Here is a 21,480-nt window from a genome sequence, read left to right on the forward strand (position 1 = left end):
TGATCGTTGAATTTATTTCAGTGATTTACTATTTTAAAATGATTTTATAATCATAATTTTGATTATCGAGCATTATCTTGTAGAATTCATATAAAATAATCTATGTGCTCAAAAATTATTTTAAAAATATGGGGAGTGAGGTAATTTCATATTCTATATTTTAAAAATATAGTTCGAGTTGTTCAGAGCAATTTCATAGAAGTTTTATAATTTGCAAGCTCGTTTTTCAGGAATTTTGCAGTAAAAGGGTATTGGTTTCAATTGTATGATTACTAAATTGTCCCCGGCTATATCCTCTAAATCACCAGCCCAGTTCTTTCTTATTCAGTGTCGAGTTCTCTCGAACTCTCTTCATCTCTCTCGGCTCTTCTCTCTCTCTCTCTGGTACTCTCTCCCTCCTCACCCCCTCTTCCTTTTTCGTGTCCGATTCTCGAATTGAGACCGGATTTTTGTCTTGAATCACTTCCTAAACTATATAGTTGTGGGTATTGCTTGGTTTATTAGAACCCACTTCGGGTTTAGTTCGATTTTTGTGTTCTTGAATTTGATTCATGGAAAAATCTTGATAAGATGATAACTTTGTATGCATATTGGATTTTGTAAATTTTTAAAACAGATTTATGAGTTGGGCTTGATTAATATTGATTTGTTTTGATGATTGGGTTTAAGATTATGCATACAAGTATGATGGTATGCTTTTAGAATGGTACTTTGAGAGTGTAAGTAGCGGATTAATGATTTAGAACGTTATAAATTTGTAGACTGCTGCTGGGCTGTTTTTGTAGCATAATTTTGGGTTAATTGAATCGACTTTTGTGCCTAATATTTCTGTGATAAGGTGTTCCTTAATGTCTATATCAAGTACGAAAAAGAATTTCGATGTTTCATTATATGAGCTAAAAGATATAGCCATTTAAGTGACATATGTGCGAAATTTTGTTGTGCTGTTGTGATGCATCTGTTGGAGTCATTTTCTGGGTAAATTATGATATGCATGAGCAGTAGTTTCTGGTCATATTATATGATGATTGGAGTCTAGTTTACTCTCCAAAAAGAATCATTGCATTTAGATTAATGAGTTGGGAGTTATGATTATTTTAGTGAGGTATGTGCAATAAGCAAAACTGCTCCGATTTTTGATTTTATAAATTATAGTTAAATTACTTTGACTTTGATTTTTAAGCCAAAACAAACTTTGTAGCTACTTGGGGAGTTCAGGAAAGTCTCCTCAAAATTTCAAGTGAAAATCATATATTTCTGATTTATTAAAAATGTTTGAATGTCGGTAGCGCAACTTTGTGAAAATTCTGTTTTAAGGTCACAAAGAGAGTTTTCTTCACAAATTCAAATATATGCGTTGAGTTGTGATTTATTAGAGTATAAATGTGTATTACTGGTTATTGGTCAGTAGTTGTTAATTTGTTTGATTTAGAATTTGATTGGTTGGTTGTTGGTATTATTTTCAAACAGGTGGATAGTCCGATAAATAGAAGAGATGCTGCCGAAATTTCTAAAAATATTAATTTTCAAAATCTTATCAGCACATCCCTCAAGTATGGTCATCACTACTAGTCGAGAATATTGTATGGGGATTTTGTTTTTATTAGAAAATATGTACAAACAAACAATACTAGTTATACATGTAATTTGGCGTAAAATCTTTTCGAAGATAGATTTATTTTTTTTAGTAGTGGCTATGGTATGTGACTACTATGTGTAGCATGCTTAAGTGATATATGCTTATATGCTTTATATATGTTCCAATGTGTATGTGTACTCTTACTAGCCTATGTGATTAAAGGCAGTCAATAATATTTATAATTATCGAAAGGGTATATATAAGTAGACGTTCAGGGTGAACGTCGATTGATTATTAGGATACTAAAATAGTGTCTCTACGCGTGTAGATTCAAATGACGAGACTGTGAAACTTAGGAAAGGAAAGGCTTTGTTAGGTGACAGTTAGAGAATTACTTGGCCAAGTGGGAAGCGAGTTGAGGCAAGTAACTTTCCTCTCTCTCTCTCTCTCTCTCTCTCTCTCTCTCTCTCTCTTTCTCTCTCTCTTAAGCAGCTTATTGATAAATGATAATAAGTACTGTCACCCCTGATCTACTTTTTGGATTATAAAAGCCTGATTTCCTTTCTTATTGAATATAATGTCTCACTTTTGAATACAAATTCGTTCATGAAGTTCATGCTTTTGTATCCAGTATATTTTTATCCTCAAATATTTATCTTTTGATCGAAGAATATTTCTTTTCCATATACTTGACCACCACAAGTAAATGGAACTGGTATCTGTAAATGAAACTAAGAATGGTTTTAGACTTGCAAGTGATTGCAAGTGTCATAATGATTTGAAAGGTTGATAAGGTTTTAAAATGAAAGATATTTTTAAAGAAGAAAGTTTTCCAATTTAATGGTTTTCCACGGAATTCTATAGATTGGAGGCGTAAGTGGCCGAGTAACGCCGGTCCAGCTATATGATTATGAAGACCAGTGAGGGCTGGCACATTATGAAGACCAGTGAGGGCTGGCATTTGAAAGGCCAAATAAGTTGCCTTTCGGGTACCCTATTCACGTCCAGAGGGACTGTAAAGTCCGGTATGGGGATTGTACGTGGCTGATCACCCGTGCAATCCAGAGCGTTATACACTCCAATCAAGTAAAATATTTTATGAAAAGAAATGTCCAAGTGTTGGACGGTTTTGAAAATGAGATAGTTTTTGTGATGGAAAAATAAAGTTTTGATGAAAGGATTGATTTGAAGGAAAATGTTATGAAAAGGGTAATTTTACGAAAGTTTTGAAAAGAGAAAATGATCATATTCTTAGACTCTGTTGATCCAGAATACCTTGACAGGATCTATGATGGACCACATATGCCCACCAAGCTCTCTGTTGGGCTTGCAGATGAACCTCAGAAGATGGTTCCAAAAGAAAAGAAAGATTATACCCCTGAGGACATCTTGTCAATTGGTAAAGACTCTAAGGTGAAACACCTTCTGCACAGTGCCCTTGATAATGCAATGTCTAATAGGGTGATTGGGTGCAAAACTGCTAAACAAATCTGGGATGCTCTGGAAACCAGATGTCAGGGAACTCAGGCCATAAAGAAAAATAGAAAAACAATCCTTACACAGGAGTATGAGCACTTTGACTCAAAATCTGGTGAGTCCTTGACAGATCTGTATGACAGATTTGTCAAACTGCTGAATGACTTATCTCTTGTGAACAAGGAATATGATCTTGAAGACTCAAACCTCAAATTTCTTCTGGCTCTTCCTGAAAAGTGGGATTTGAAAGTCACCACAATAAGAGACAATCTTGATCTTGGAGAAATGTCTCTTGATGATGTTTTTGGAAGACTGAAGACCCATGAACTTGAGATGGAGCAAAGGAGCAAACGTCATGGAGGCAAATCAAAGTCTGTTGCTCTGAAAGTTCAAGAGGAAGCTGCTAAGAGCAAAGGAAAAGCTCATGTCACAAAGTCTGACATTGAGTCATCAAACTCTGATGACTCAAACTCTGATGTCTCAGACTCTGATGACAGTGATGGTGAAATGATGCAGTTAGCAGCATTGATGGTGAAAAGCTTCAAGAAGTTGGCTTACAAAAAGTTCAACAAAGGCAAAAGTTTTTCAAGGAAAGACAGAAACTCTGACAGAGTTTATGACAAGAAGAACTTCAGGAAGAATGAGGGCAAGGAAGGGAAAGCTGGAAAAGCTGACAAGTATACCTGTTTCAACTGTGGTGAAAAGGGTCACTTTGCATCTGAATGCAAGAAAGCCAAGAAAGAAAAAGAAAAAGCCTTTATCACCAAGAAAGGAAACTGGACAGATACATCTGACTCAGAGGAAGAAGTCAATTATGCTTTGATGGCAAACACTGACATAAACTCTGAATCTACTGTTAAGGTACCTCATTCTACTCTTGCCTTTGATACTGAAGATATAACTGAGTTAAGATTGTTCCTTAAAACTTTGCATACTAGCTTTAGAGATCAGACTTTAGAGAATGAAAGATTAAAATCTGAAACTCTAAGTGTAAAGAAAAGGAACGATTACCTAGAAAAGGAATTAGTTCAGATGTTAGAAGTTCAGAAAGAGAGAGATGATGCTGTCATTATCAAAGATGAATTATCAAAGAGGTATGCATCTCTTCAATCAGAACTTGCTAAGGAAAGGGATATCATTAAAACATGGACTAGTTCAGGCAAAACTACTCAGGATATCTTAGGTAGTGGAAACTGGAAGAAGGGACTAGGTTACACTGATAACTCAGAAGCTGAGTCATCAAAAACAGAGTTTGTTAAAACTCAAAAACCTAAGGTTAAACCTGTTAAATTTGTTGCTGAATCTTCTAAGTCTAAACAGAGTAGACCAGAATCAGAGAATAACAACAATTTAAAATCTGAGAAGCCCAAACAGGTTAACATAGGACTGATGACTCAGAAACAGCTTAAACATAAGCTTAAAGAGGTAAAGTCTGATGACAAAAACAAGGAGCCTAGGAAAAATAGAAATGGCAAAATTGGTATAGACAAGAGTAATAACTACATGCCTATTCCAAATGCACCTAGGAAGACATGCCATAACTGTGGAAATACGAATTATCTTGCTAATTTTTGCAGGAAGAACAAAGACATTAACTCCTTACCTACAAAGTCTGGAGTTAGAAAAAGTAGTATTAGATATAAACCACAAGATCCATGTTTTCATTGTGGTAGTTTATGGCATTCTATCTATACTTGCAAAGAATATCATAGTTTGTATTATGATTATTATCAATTGAAACCTTCTTTGAGAAAGGTTAATAAAAACTCTGCAAGTACAAACTCTGTTTCTAGTACAAACTATGTTACAAAGTCTGTTAGCTCAAACTCTGATAATAATAAAGATTCCGCTGCAAAAGCTAACAAACTTAATAAGGCCAAGGGATCCAAGCAAGTCTGGGTCCTTAAAACTAATAATTAGTGGTCTTTGTGATTGCAGGGCAACAGGAAGAATATTCTAGTCTTGGACAGTGGATGTTCAGGACACATGACTGGAAATAAGGCCCTGCTGTCAGAGTTTGTGGAGAAAGCTGGCCCAAGTGTTTCTTATGGAGATGGCAACATAGGAAGGACTCTGGGATATGGCAACATCAATCTTGGAAATGTCATCATTTCAAATGTAGCTCTTGTTCAAGGGCTAAAACACAATTTACTCTCTGTCAGTCAAATCTGTGACAGAGGATATCATGTTGATTTCTATGAAGAACACAGTGAGATAGTATGCAAGTCAACAGGCAAAGTGGCAGTGATTGCTCACAGACATGGAAATATTTATGAAATTCACTTGCCTACAAACTCTGAAGGAAAAGCAATTTGCTTATCCACAAGAATCTCTGCAGAAGAAAGTTGGAAGTGGCACAAGAAGCTCTCACATCTAAATTTCAACTCCATAAATGAGCTTATAAAGAAAAAGCTTGTGAGAGGACTCCCTGAATCACTACTCACATCTGATGGATTATGTGACTCATGTCAAAAGGCCAAGCAGAGAAAGACATCCTTCAAGAGTAAGACTGAATTCTCAATAAAGAAACCATATCATCTTCTACATGTTGATCTATTTGGACCAGTTAATGTACCATCCATTGCAAGGAAGAAATATGCTCTTGTCATTGTTGATTAGTATACCAGATACACTTGGGTATATTTTCTTCACTCTAAAGATGAAACAGCCTTGCATCTGATGGATCATGTGAAGCAACTGGATCATGGATCTGAAGACAAAGTGAAGATCATTAGAAGTGATAATGGAACTGAGTTCAGAAATTCAACAATGGAAGAGTTCTGCAAAGAAAGAGGTGTAGTGCAATAATTTTCTGCACCTGGTACACCACAGCAAAATGGTGTAGTTGAGAGGAAAAACAGGACTCTTATAGAAGCTGCCAGAACTATGCTTGATGAGGCTAAACTACCTACTTATTTCTGGGCAGAAGCTGTTCAAACAGCTTGTTTCACTCAAAATGCAACATTGATTAATAAGCATGGCAAGACCCCATATGAGATGGTAAAGAAAAAGAAGCCAAATCTGAAGTACTTTCATATATTTGGGTGCAAATTCTTTGTATTGAAGACTCATCCAGAACAACTTACAAAGTTTGATTTAAAAGCTGATGAAGGCATTTTTGTAGGTTATCCTCTGACAACAAAGGCCTTCAGAGTCTACAATCTAAGAACCAAGGTGATCATGGAATCCATACATGTGTCATTTGATGACAAAAGAATTATGGGTTTAGCAGATATGGATGATCATGAAAAACTGCATTTTGAAAATGAAGAAATATTCTCTGATTCGACAAACTCTGATGAACAGTCGATGTAACGCCTGTAATATTTGACTTATACATATTACAGTATTTTATTTTGGTGATATATAAAATTTCGTGTTTTAATTGCCAAATTATGTGAAGTGACTCGTTTATTGTTATGTGACTTTCGTATGTCGTTATAACGTACTTATATGACTTTTGGTGAATAGTTCTCGCTACGCGATTAAATAATATTACTAGTTGCGACGGTTTTGACTTTACATTAATAAATGTGATCGTTGCCGTTACCCGATTAAATAATAGTTGAGATATATGCGATTTAGTGATATTTGATAAATTGCGAGTAGCCGATAAACTTTAACTTGTAAAATAGCGTTTGGTGTATATATTTTTCTCGAGATTTTACGTGTATTATATTCGTGTTTTATATTTATGAGAAATGTGACTATTAGAGCTCTACTTGTAATATTTCTTTTAAAATTCATTCCTTGTCCAACATTTGTGAAAACTATTTTATTAAACTTCTAAAATCTCATATTATTTGTGATATTAATTTCATGATTTATAGATTAGTACTTTAATTATTAAAACTCTTTCTTTTAATACTCTTTTAATCACACTTTTATTAAATATCAAATGTCTACATTACCCTTGCATGCAAACACCACATACATTGCTTCCAAGGACAAGCTAGACATTTCCAACCCCACTACCACTTTCTAGTCAAAAGATGAGTCAAGAAACACAAGCTTGCAACACTTGTCACATTACTATACACTTAACAAAACCCTCCTCTCTCTCTTTTCTCTCATTTCACTCCCTCACTTCTCTCCCTCTCTTTCATTCAGCCGAATACTCCCTCCCCACTATTTCCATCATTTCTTCCATTTTCCTTGAGATTTTAAGCTTGGAAAGGAGAGTTCTTCACAATTCAAGCTTGATACTTCCAACTCTAGGTGAGATCTTACTTGCATGTGACATTTGGAACCGGAATGGGGCTTTGGTTTTTATGGACTTAGAGCCACCATTTCAGAGGTTCCTAGATGATGAGCTTGATGTGATTTTGGTAGAGGTTATACCTCCATTTGGCCAAGATACACTTGCTTCATCACCCTCGGCAATGACCCTTAAGGGAGCCGAGGGGAGTGATTGTTTTGAAGGCTTGAGATTCGTAATGTGTGATCTTTTGTATATGTTTTAAGTGATTTTGATCCTTTGTTATATGTTTTATTAAGTTTAAGAGCTTGCATGTTATGCTTTGTACAAAAATTGAGTGAAACTAGTGATTTTATGACATGACATTCGAATGGATAGTTTATGTGATGATTTGGGGTTTGTAACTTGGATTTTGGTTAATGCATGCCATGATTCTTGTGAGATATGGTTAGTTCTGAATATATATGATAGTTTAAAGTGAGGAATGATAGTTATTTGTGAGGATTACCATGTGCTATATTCGAATTTATGCATATATATGCCCCTGAAATTTCTGCCCTGTTTTACCTCTATAAATGCCTCGGTTTTGTGCTCTTAAATGGTTAAATTTGGTAATATCTTGCCTTGTGTAATTAGTCAGTAGGTATATGTATAGTATGGATTAAGATTTGTGGATTGGTTTGTTGGTATTTGGTGTTTGGAAGGGAGTTAAGGTGGAAGGAGTCACACACACACCATGGCAGATTTTTGCACCTTAGAAACCATGAGAATTAGATGTGTCATGCTTAGGCCCTCATAGGCCCAAGTCTCCTGGAGTTGGGACTTGATGTATACAAGTCTCCAGTAGCCATAAGAGTCATAAAAACTATCATTTACATAGATGCACACACAAATTTCAGAGTACACCCCAGAACAGGGCACTTTAGGATTAGTTGTGTCCTTAAGTGGTTAACACCTTGTCAAGGATGAGGCCCTCATGGGGCCTTGATTTAGATGAGCTTAGGGAAGTATTAGGAAGCTATTTGAGTCATTGGATTGGTGTATTGAGTGAGTTTAGTGAGTGACAAGTGAGTAAGTTCATGGCAGTCCCCACAGCAGGGCAGGGTGCCCTGTGTCAACTTTGCATAGAGGCCCAAGGAGGCCTGAGCAAGGCCTTAGTGTCATTCCAAGTGCACAACTTAGATTTAAGTCTTAAGTATCCAGTAGAGTCACAATTTCACCAAGGCACATAGTGGAAACACTTGTTTTTGCCAAAACCCCCAAGAGGTGCCAAACTGCCAAGGCAGAATGGTCACTTTGGTACACTAGTTTTTAAGGACTTATATAGGCAAGGCCTTTGAGTCACACCACTTCATAATATTAGTTTAAGATTGTGTCAACCTTTAGAAATTGGTTTGGAGTCAATACCCTAAATGGAAATGCCTTATTTCCACTAAAGGAACACAAGTGTCACACATGGAGTCACATTCTAGTACCAATTTAAGGTGCATTGCATTTGAGTGTGTCATCAGTGAGGCCTTGACCTCATATTGAGTTCATGAGTTAGTTTTAAGTCATATTAGAGAGTGCAAGTTAGTTTAAGTCAATTCACTTAGTGTAGATGCATTATTTTACCAAGGCACCCAAGTGTCGCCAAGGTAAGCATACTAGTGAGTCACTTAGGTTGCACTTCACTTGTAAGTCTTGGGAGGTGGGGCACAAGTGTGCCTTACTATTAATTTATTAATTGGAGGTCAGTAGGATATAGTTAGGAGGTATTGGTCTTAGACCTTATGTGTTACTTGATTAAATGCTTAAGTGACTTAGGTGTAGTTAGAGATTCTTAAGTGATAATAGTTAAATGATAAAGTGCCATGCTTTACTTGCTATGTGTATTACTTGATGATCATGCTACTTGTTTTAATTAAGTTTAAGTGTATATTGTATATATATGTATATATATTATATATATATATATATATATATTTATACGCGAAAGGGTAGTTAGTGACGAGGATACTATTAATTATAGGTGCAAGTAGGAGGCCAGGCAAGGAACCCCTAGAAGCATCTATACAGGAGTTTAGTAAGCTTTATCCAGGCAAGTGAAACTCTTCCTTTATACTTGCTTGATAATTGTATACCCTGTGAATGTTGAATTACTGTTTATTTAGGATTGAATTACCTTATCACCCCTTATGATCATGATTGTGGATTCCAATAATACCCTTAACATTTGAAGTACCTTTTCATGTAATATTACCCTACACCCACATGATTACACTCCAATAGTCCCTTGATGAATAATGAGAACTTGATACCCCACATTAAACTGAATTATCTCATTTGGAACCCTGATCTTAATAACATTTCCTATTTTTTTTGAAAGATCACTTGTATTTTGAAAACATCCTTGCTTATAACTTGTCTTTGATCAAGACCCCTTCTTTTGAAAATGATTTGATTTGAAATGACCTTAAAAGGAATTGGATAATAATTTTATATTAAGACTGAGGCGCCAGTCAATTATTGCAGCATCAGTAGCGGGGAGCCTGATGTCTGTTTATGGCCAATGTGTGCCGAGGATCCTCCCTGGTTGAATCACTTTATGTGGTTCGGAGCTTGGTGTGGGCTGATCACCCCTCAATGCTCGTAGCGCTGTGTGTTTCCAATTCCAATAAATTGATATCCCACATTGCACCTTTACTTGTGTTTACACCTTGTGATGTCCGTTGTTGCTTTTGCACTTGATATATTGCATATTGTGAACTGTTTTATTTACTGTTTTCACTTGCTGAGCTTTTTGCTCATATATATTGTTGTTGTTATAACCCTTCAGTGAAACCCGAGAATGACCCGTCTCAAGCAGACCGCTCGTAAGACCACCTCAGGCAACGGGATTGCTTTCCGCCGTATGATGGGACTGGTTGGGAACTCGTAGTTCCCTAGTTATTTTCCTTTGAACTTTTGGGATTTAAAAACTGTAGTTTGACTTAGACTTAATTTGGATTCTATTTGGGTTGTAATAACTTTAGTTGTTGTTCATACTCATTCCTGGTGATTCCGGGAGTGTGGATTTAGACTTGTAGATTAATATTTATAACTCTGTAGTTTAATCATATTTATCGATTTGCATGCTTTAGTCGGATATTTAAGTTGGGTCCGTCACAGTCAAACTCTGACTGTGAACAAAATACAGCAAACTCTGGTGAAAATTTACAGGTTTATGATGATGAAGCAAATGTTGAGGGGGAGCATCAGAATGTTTCAGACTCTAGCTCATCAGAGAATGCTGACTCAAACTCATCAGAGGATACTGATTCAAACTCTGATAGCACAAATTTAGGGGGAGCTACAGAGAATAATCAACAGAATCAAGAGAGCATGGATCAAGGGGGAGGATCCAATAATGAAAATGGTCAACTTCCACATGCTAGGAAGTGGACAAAATCTCACACACCTGATTTGATAATTGGAAATCCAGAAGCAGGTGTGCAAACAAGGACAGCTACAGCAAATGAGTGTTTACATCATTGCTTTCTGTCACAAACAGAACCTAAGAAAGTGGAAGAAGCTCTTCAAGATGCTGACTGGATTCAAGCAATGCAAGAGGAGCTAAATGAGTTTGAGAGAAACAAAGTATGGATCCTAGTACCAAGACCTAAAGATAGATCCATAGTTGGTACAAAATGGGTTTTCAGAAACAAAACTGACAGTGAGGGTGTCATAACAAGGAATAAAGCAAGGCTTGTGGCAAAAGGGTATTCACAACAGGAAGGTATTGATTATGATGAGACATTTGCTCCAGTTGCAAGATTGGAGGCAATTAGAATCTTTCTGGCCTATGCTGCTCACAAGAAATTCAAGGTATTTCAGATGGATGTCAAAAGTGCTTTTCTAAATGGGAAACTGGATGAGGAGGTATATGTTGAACAACCTCCAGGCTTTGTGGATCCAAAGCATCCAGACTATGTCTATAGATTGGACAAGGCACTTTATGGACTAAAGCAGGCTCCAAGGGCATGGTATGAAACTCTGGCTCAATTTCTTCTTGAAAGTGGATTTACCAGAGGTACCATAGATAAAACCCTGTTTTATTTGAATCATGGTAATGATCTGCTTTTAGTTCAAATCTATGTTGATGACATTATTTTTGGCTCCACTAATGCTAAACTCTGTCAAAGATTTGCCAAGCTCATGCAGTCTAGGTACCAAATGAGCATGATGGGGGAACTCAGTTATTTTATGGGTTTACAAGTTAAACAGACTGAAGATGGGATTTTTATAAATCAAGCCAAGTATACCAGAAATCTTTTGAAGAAATTTGGTATGCAAGACAGTTCAGCTGCAACTACTCCTATGGCAACAGCAACCAAACTAGACAAAGATATTGGTGCATCAGTGGATATCACAAACTATAGAGGAATGATTGGATCTTTGCTTTATCTGACTGCAAGTAGACCAGACATCATGTATGCCACATGTCTATGTGCAAGATTTCAGGCAGATCCAAGAGAGCCTCATCTGATTGCAGTAAAGAGGATATTCAGATATCTCAAGGGAACCACATCATTGGGATTATGGTATCCTAGAGAATCAGATTTTAGTCTAATTGGATACTCTGATGCAGATTTTGCAGGTTGCAAAATTGACAGGAAAAGCACAAGTGGGAGTTGTCAATTTCTGGGTGGAAGACTTGTTTCTTGGTACAGCAAGAAGCAGAAGTCCATTTCCACATCAACAGCAGAGTCAGAGTATATAGCTGCAGGCAGCTGCTGTGCTCAAATTCTTTGGATGAAGAATCAACTGTTGGACTATGGGTTATCCTTTTCTAAAATTCCTATTTATTGTGATAACCAAAGTTCTATTGCTATGACAGGAAACCCAGTTCAACATTCTCTGACAAAGCACATCAGTATAAGATATCATTTTATAAGGGAGCATGTGGAGGAAGGAACCATTGAACTTCACTTTGTTCCTACTGAACAGCAGCTAGCAGACATATTCACCAAACCACTAAGTGAAGCAACCTTCACTAGACTGGTGAATGAGCTAGGAATGATATCAGGAACTGAGTAAACATAATGGTCAGATCTTTCAAATTTAAATTGTCAATCTACCATATGTATTGCTCACACATTTGCCATGATATACTCTGATTGTTAAACTCTGATGACATTCTCTGATGATATACTATGTTTGCTATACTCTGATTGACATTCTCTGACGTCATTCTCTGACGATATTCTGTGATGTCTGTAAACTCTAAATCTTGATAAATGATCTCAATTTTTCTCTCTGAGACAAATAACCTGTGAAGATACTATGAAGCATGATCTGAATCAGTAATCATGAATCTCAGTTAAGTTCTTTAATCTTGATCTCAATTTTGTGCTACTATGTTACACTATATGCATGTTGATATCATTGAGACTCCATTACTTCACATATCTTAATTATAAGTGAGACTGATTAATTTGCATTTTCTCTCAGTAAATTAGACAGTGATTATAAACTCTGATGCTATATACACCCCTGCAAATAAGCATGGTACTCCTTTGAGATCTTCATTTTCTAAACTCTTATACATTTCAGGAGTTCAAATATTCAGAGAATGTGAAGAGAGTATTCCAAACGGATGTATTATTAGTGGGTTTACATGAAAAACATTTTAATAGGAGAACGTGTAATCAGCATTTATAACTGCACATGTTTTACTGCGCTCATGATTATTACTCTCATTTCTCTATGCCACTAACATTCATCTACCAGTTAAAAATTGACAGGTGTACAAGTGAACAAAAAGCCCAAGCGTGTACAGCTAAACAAAATCTGAAGAGTTTATCACATCAGATTTTATTGCTTATTATTCACTTATACACTTAATCTTTACACACACTCTCTCAACAAACTCTTACGCTCTTCTCTCTGAAATTCAAATCCTCTCTCACACATCTTCTCAAACACCTTCCTTCACAAACTCTGTTCTAATGGCAACTACAGCTTTTACCTTTGCAGGCGTGGAATTTGTTCCCAACAACCATGCTGCCATTCTCAACACTGTCGACGCTCCAAGGGACTATCATCCCATCCAGCAATTTTTGGCACAGAGTGCCCTTGCTACCGCCCTTACCGCTCCTGCCAGACTATCAGGAAGCCAAATCATCAATTTTTGGAGGACGGGTCAATATGAAAATGGTGGTGCAGATGGATCACCATCAATTGTGTTTTCATATGAAGGGGAGGAGTTTTCTGTTACTCCAGCCACAGTTCGTCAGGCATTCAACCTGCCAGAGCATACTGCTTACATCACTAATGGAGATGCAAATCTTAGAACAATGATGAATGATTTGGGCTACAGTGAATCACTCGATAAACTGGGACAATTGAAGCGTCCAGGGCTCAGAAGGGAATGGAGTTTCTTCTTCGACTGTATCACCAGGGCCTTTCAAAAGAAGTCTACAAACTGGGATGCCATACCAATGGACATGCTGCAGATTGGGTATTCTCTGATCCACTCTACTAATTTTAATTTTGGTAGATTAGTTGTTAGAAATATTGGTGAAAGAATGCATGAGAATAGACAAGTCATATATTTCTCAAGATTCTGTCAATTATTGTTTAATGCTACTGTTGGTGAGGTAGATTTTGATGTTGATGATGAGATCAAGCCATTCAGGCTTCATAAAAGGGTGTTTAAGGACCTCATCTCCAAGGATGAGAAGTATCCAGTTCAGAGGCCCCTTCTAATTCCAGCTCAGGTTAGAGTCAGGATGGATATGCCCCCAGTACAACAACAACAACAACAACCACAACCACAACAGCCTCAACCTCCAGTCTCTCCTACAATCCCCAAACAAACCAGAACTTCTACATCCAGGTCAAAAAGGCCTACAGACTCTGAAGAAAACCCCTCTACTAAAAAGACCAGAACCTCTGTTGCTACACAAGTTCTGAAGACAAAGTCTGATAAACCAGCAAACTCTGATGCTGTAAACTCTGATGCTGTAAACACTGATCCTGTAAACTCTGAAGCTGCTTCTCCTCAAAAGCAGAAAAGAAGGAGACTGGTTGCTGCCTATGATTATGATGATCTTGAACCTGCACATGCAACAAACTCTGAACCGTCTCCTACACCAAACTCTGAACATCTACAGACCAGTCCTCAGCCAAAGACAGCTAGATTCAAAAGAAGGGCAAACAAGCCTAAAAAGGCAAAGATACCCATAACTGAGATTACAGATTTTACTATTGAGGAAGAGCAAGTACCATCCACTACAACTCCTGAAGATCTATCTCAAGCTCTGATGGTGCATCCTATTCAAGCAGTTCCACTCTCAACTGCTACTGCATCTTCTACTTCATCTGAAGTAGATGAGGAGATTATATGCAAGGAGCAAGCTACAGCTGAAGCTGAGACTACTGTGTCTGATTCTCAAATCCCAGTATCTGATCATGGACCTTCCACTCCAATTCCTCTTTCTCCAATGAAAATTCCTGAGGGTGCCATTGTTCATGATACAGCTCCAGAAAACTATAAGTCAGATGCTGTAGTTGATGAATCTGACAAGGTAGCATGTTAGGTCCAAAGTATCGTAGAAGGGGGGGTTGAATACGATACTCACTACAATTTAAAATTCTTTCGAATCTTGCGGATAAACAAATTGCAGTTCTGTAATGGGTTTCGTGTTCCGGATATTTATTGGGTCGGTTTCTGAGGATATGAAAATATTAAACCAACACACAATATTTTCCAAGGTATATCTGTATATTGATAAATACCTCGAAGGTGCTATAAATCCAAACCCGAAGGTTGGCTGCAGAGACTACAATACACTCTACACACAAACGCCTATCAAAACAGATCTTCTATCTAAGCTCTCGTATGTGTGTAGTGTGTGCACTTTACAAAGTGTGTAGTTAGTTTCAAATGAAACTACAAGGCTCTATTTATAGGCTTTACAAAATCTAACCATGGTTAACGAGTTCGTCCTGGACGACTTGAGTTCGTCCTGGACGGATTCGTTTTATAAAAATAAAACTAACTCCAAGTGCATACCAAAGTTGCGCCACTGACCAGTGGTAGTCAAACCTTGCGCTTTGACTTCATCATAGTATATGATTTGTAATACTTAGAATAAATTCTAAGTTGTGCTAACTTGAGAGGTCAAACATGGCGCCTTACATGGTCAATGGTTGCGCCAGGAAGTAGTAGAGTGCAGGAGTCAAAGTTTGCGCCCTTCTTGGTCAAACATTGCGCCTTACCATTGTGACATCAGTACATGTGACTTAGAAGAAATTCTAAGTGAATTTTCTGTGTCATTGTGACTTGGAGTCGCAAACTTTGACCAGTCAAAGTTTGCGCCCCAAGTTGCGCTTGTACATCATATGCAGTGTGTGGTACTTAGAATTAAAACCAAGGAGTTTTGCTGGGGTTGACCTGAGTCAAAGTTTGCGCTTTGACTCTTGGTCAAACCTTGCGCTGGGTGCTCCTGTGAAATGCCTTAGACAAATTCCATGTTTTGATCTTGCTTCTTGTTTTGTATACTAATTAAATATACATATATATATAAATAATTGTGTTAACTTAATTACTTGAATTATTTAAATTCAAATAATTCACAATTAATATATATATATATATATCTAATTAATAAGATCCTTTTGGCAATATATCCTGGAGCAGCTCGATTGACTTGATCAATTAATTCGTTGGTCGAATTCACTGAATACTTTCGTACGTCCTGACGTCCTGTGCACTGGTCTGGTTCACGAACGACTCGAACTGAAATAATTCTTTGAATCCTTTGCTTGATAATAAACTTGATCAGTCATTCCGGGTTAGTTTATGCTTCAGTTTGTTGATTATAAATAACCAACCAAGATATATAGAAATATCTTGCTTCAGGGGTTGCACTGAAATCTTTCGAGTACTTGGACAACATCTTCATTGCTTCCACAATCTTGAATACTTCAATCCTTATTCTTCACCGAGGCATGAACATATTAATGAACTTCTTCCAGTGAACTTATTCCTTCAAGACTGTAGATGGCTTCTTCAACCTTTGTCTTCGTATCTTCCGATTCCGGTGCAGGCGTAGTGTTATTTACTTGTCCTGTTCTATTGTTGAGTTATCATCCCTATGTAACAGATAGGGTTGTCTTTACATTTAGACTTACAATCTCCCCCTATTTGTTTGTTAATCATAACAAGCAAATCCTCTGGAGGATAACTCAACTAACACTAGAAAAAGTAAAATCCTGGACTAGTAAATAATGCTACAAAGTTTCTGGATCATATAATACATTTCCAGATTTCATGAATAGAAATAACAAATGTGCATATCACCTTTATTTCTCTGGTTCTTGCTTACCTGCCAGATCATCCTCATAGTTTGTCTTGAAGAGAATTCAAAACATTCCATTATGCAAAGAACAATCAGCAGCTTCTTTAAATTCTTCAGTGGTGATGAATAAGTTCCTGTCTACCACTTACTGAAGAATAAATGTATCACCGTGATCCCTCAAAAGTAAAGAAACAAGTCTTTGCTTATGCTTCTCCCTCTGTTAGAGATAGTGGTGAACTAATACCACTACTTCCTAGGAATCATACCACGTACCACCTGAATAAGAATGCAATACAGTGGTGAGGTGTACATGAGTTTTTATTACTTCTCCTCCCATTACCTTGATCAAGTACCCCTTGGTGATAAGTAGCTATCTCCCCTTAGATGAAAGATGAATCCTCCTCCTTAGTTGAAAGATGAATCTCCTCCTCCGTATTACACAGCTAAAGAGTAGTTTACTCCCCCTTAGTTGTAGACAACAGAAGAAAGCTAACTTACTTTTTCTTCCCCCTTTCATATATTCTCCCCCTAAATATATTCTCCCCCTTAGTTGTGGAATCCTCCGAGGATATGTGGTATCAAATATGGTCAAGGAATGTGTACAATACTTCCTGTACCAAAAGATAATCTCCCCATAGAGAACTACACAACGCTAAAGCTGGGGTCGAAGAAAGAGTTCAGAAGAAGGGTTTACTTTGATTGGGTTGGTCCCTATGCTGAAAGAATAGGTTCCAAACGGAAAAGTAATGAGTAAAATCTGACAATCGTGTCCCTTTGGTGTTACCAAATGCTAAAGCTTCCCGATATTGTTAGGTCGCAATACCAATTGTTAGATCCCTGGTAAGGTTTCGATAACATCTTCAACATGGCTCCAACGGCAGTCAGTCGAACATTTCAGTGAAAGTATCCACTTTGCCTTTAGGTATAAATTTGGTAATCAGTGGTTATCTCACTAAATGTTCTGCAGGTGTATCACTCGACACTCAATTTTCTCTCGGTTTCTGGGTAAGGGTGTCACTCACGAGTTCTGTAAGTGTATCCCTCCACACAAATACTAAGCTTCCAAAATGCTGAGTACCTGCAATAAAATCACCTTAGCCACCCTTAAAGGGGGTCACCGGTGGTGCAATGGGAGTTCGTAATTCCCAGTCCCTGTAGACGCATCAGATAAATCCGAATCATGGTCCACAAGTTGCCAACCACTAAGTGGCTTATCCAATTAAGGATCCAGAGTTGTTTGCTCTGGGAGGTTAGACAAAGGCTTAATTATGGCAAAGGCCTAAGTCCTCCTCAATGTCTGTGAAGACACTTGATTCAAGAGAATCATCAACCATAGGTTCACAACGTGAAATGGAATGAACCGTAGTTGCTTCCGTCAATTCTTTCAACAACTTGTGAGCTTTCAATACCAATTATTATTATATGTACCTCACAAGTGTTTCACTCTTCTCAATATCCTATGTGTTTGCACTCACTCATGCTCACATATTTCTCATTCTGATATCTCACTGGTCCTTCTCAGAATCTCACCAAGTGTTTAACTCTCAGTGTTTGGCTCACAGTGTTTCTCTCAGCACTCAAAGTATGGTCTTCTGTACCTGCATGAGAAAATCACCATAGCCCCTTCAAGAGAGGTCACTGGCGGTGCAATGGGGTTTCGTAAATCCCCGATCCTCAACTGACTCATCAATAAATTGACTCATAGTCAGAGAGTTGCCGATCTCCTATAAATAGGAAATCCATTCCGATTGGATCCAGATCTGTTCTTATCTGGGGAGGGAGACGAGAATCCTGAAGATTTGGCAATTGAGATCCTCGTTTCCTCCTTACACCTGTAAAGGCATCAACCATCTTATCTACCGTAAAATGGTAAATGAAGAAGTTGCTTCTGGAACAAAACCTTTAACCTTACTGTGCACTCTCTTGTATTGTGTCCATAAGATTTTTGTTTAGGCTCTTCATCAGAGTGGTTACTGATGATGTGCTTGACTCAATACAAGATGCTCTGGCTGACGAGCGAATTTCAATGGACTCATCCTGTTGAGAGAATGATTCCAGAGACTGTTTTATTGCCTTTTCAGCTCTATATTCTTTTGAGAGAATACAGATGAGCAAACTGTTACCTCAATTTTGAAAACACCTTTACTTCTTGAGAGGTAGAGCTGTGGGTACACTATCCCTCACATCCTTATTTGCTGCAACAAGTACAGTTTCTCCCTCATTGACCTCTAGTCTAATAAGTTCCTTATTACTCCATGGGGAAAGTTGGGATGTGTTCTGAATTTGGTTTTGTAGTCTGGGATAAAGATTGTTGGTTTTTCAACCTTATGACTATCTAGGAAAGCCAAGAGGCTGATTAAGTTCCAAAGAACAGAAAGAGATATAAATGCATTTTAGAAAATCTATGATTTTGAATGAAAGCAATTGCATTTAATCTTTTGAGGAAAAATGAATCAGTTGTGACTGTAAATTGATTTTCATAAAGAATGACAATCACAACCGATGAAAGAATCAAAGTTTTCCATTAAAAACTTGTTTGAGTACGAGAGTCTGAATCTATGCATAAAAGGTTTAAATGAACTTGTCTTTGAAAAAGACACAGACTCCTGTTTCTCACTACAATTTAAAAAGGGAAAAAGAAAATTTATGCGCTACAGTGTATAAAGCACTCACCACAATAATTAGTGAAAAGGCCTCATACTAGCACATCGTCAAAACAGACGCTACAAGTGACAAAGATCACCAAGTACACAAATACAAGATAATCAATGTATCGTCCTATGACGCTACATGTATAGATGCAAAATATTCTAAGAAATTTTATGATATAGAGTAGTGGATACCAATTGTTGAAATCAATTGATATGAAAATTTCTTTAAAGAAACTCACCACTCTAGAACATAAATATGAGACTGAATAAAGATTATGTTGTCTCCCTTGTACTCAGAATATTAAACACCTAAAATATATTAGCCCTAGTGGTTTTAAGAAATATGCAACAATATTTCACCAGTGCCAATATATCACAATCAATTCACAAATAAAACATCAATAAAGCATCAAAGAGAGATACCAATTAAATAATTCAAAATGTGAATTAATCATGCATCTATTATTCTATCAAAGTCAATCATGAAACAAATAAGCATATAATTGTCATGGATCACAATTTAACTAAGATAAAATAATAATTACCTACGCTATATCATATAATTATCAGATCATCATATAACAACTAAAATCATGACAATCATACAAAGATATACGCAAGCCCGAGGGAAAGTTGAAGAAAAGTTCACAAGTCTTATACATGTAAGCATTGAGTACAAGTAAACTCACACAACTCCTCGCAGAAAATATTAACAATTAATATTAGTGATCTACATATAAGCATGCAAAAATATCACTAACACTAAAAGTATCACAACTATATGCAGTTAGACATGAAATGAAATATCAATTAATGAATCATCAAATATCCAACACAAATAGTTATGCTTCAAGTATATACACTAATATAAATGGATTCAGCCTAGAGAGAATCTAAGTAACTCCACAAATACTAGTATATCATGACTAAATTCTAACTAGATTCTAACCACATACCAATTACTGATACAAGTCACAAGTCTAGAAACAAATAAGTCATGCATCAGATTTTATACCTATAAAAATGAATTCAACCTAGAAAATAATCCTAAGTATGTTCACAAATACAGATATATCACGACTAGATTATGACAAAGTTCTCTACTAGATACCAATTGTTGAAGAGGTATAGATCAAGAAAAATAACATAATTAAGTCATGCTTCATGTCATCTCTAATCATTTAAATCATGAACAAATAAGTCACTTAATTGTCATGCAACACAATTTAAATAATTTGAAATAACAAATACTCATGCTAAAACATATAATCACCATCTAAGCATGCAAATCAATAAACATGGCAATCATATATAATAGCAAAAAGCACGAGGTACTGGATTTTAAATAAATTCACAAGTCCTATGTATAGACAATTTAATACTCATGAATTCATTCAAGAAATACGATAGACATGCTCATGAAAGAAGTAATACCTTATAGAAAATATATCATGTGATCCACTTGCAGTTAAGTAAAGTGATAAGTTGAATACCTCTGAGACTTGACATTTCAGTTGATGTACCTTTCTTGTACTGATTAAGTCCAGTGGTTGTTGGCATAAGTCTTGGCAGGTCTAGAATCTTCCAAAATGCGCATATTCAAAAGATCCTTGACTTCTTTTTATTGCCATCATTCTTTAGGCTAACTAGTAGACCATAAAGAATTGCAACTTTGCAAAAAACTCATCATATCACTAATCTGCATTCACTTAGCAATTATCTTGCACAAGTGACGTTAGTCCACATATAATATAATCATGGTATCACAACACATATTGTTGTATTGTGTGTGCCATGTATCATGAGAGGTAATGATTTGAATACCAAATATGACTCTAGCAAACAGATATTTAAAATAATATGCTAGTCAGAAGTCATACCATGTCTGTGACGATCATCCGGTGTTGGATAGCAACTCAATGAGAGCTGATGAAGAAAGAGATATATAAATTCCGTTGGATCTGCAACTGCAAAGTCCTTGAAATGTTGTATGAAGCTTCATCTTCTAGCTCACTGTAATATCCTGAACCCGAGTCTCGTCAATGGTGCTTTAGTTCAATCATGAAGGTCGTTGAGTCCTCTAAGATGTAGAGTCCTGAACTTGAAGATTCTATTTCCATCATCTTCATAATATTCTCTTTTGAAGTAACTCTAAGCAACCAAATTGGCTTGTCCCTCGTAACAGAGCCAAAAACATCCAGTTGGAATCTAAATACCCGACAAGTACTAAGTAATGAATTGTCATTAGGT

The 21,480-nt window shown here is 36.7% G+C and overlaps 1 long non-coding RNA gene across 1 annotated transcript; it reads left to right on the top strand.

Moving 5' to 3' along the window:
• The first annotated feature begins 263 nt into the window (after positions 1–263).
• On the top strand, positions 264–10,370 carry LOC135151142 (uncharacterized). Its single transcript, XR_010289682.1, has 4 exons — positions 264–384; positions 1,908–1,999; positions 9,265–9,333; positions 10,072–10,370. It is a non-coding gene; the product is annotated as an uncharacterized LOC135151142 (long non-coding RNA).
• The last annotated feature ends 11,110 nt before the right edge of the window (positions 10,371–21,480 follow it).

The sequence above is a fragment of the Daucus carota genome, chromosome 3, assembly GCF_001625215.2.
Source record: "Daucus carota subsp. sativus chromosome 3, DH1 v3.0, whole genome shotgun sequence".
Taxonomy (NCBI): Eukaryota; Viridiplantae; Streptophyta; class Magnoliopsida; order Apiales; family Apiaceae; genus Daucus; species Daucus carota.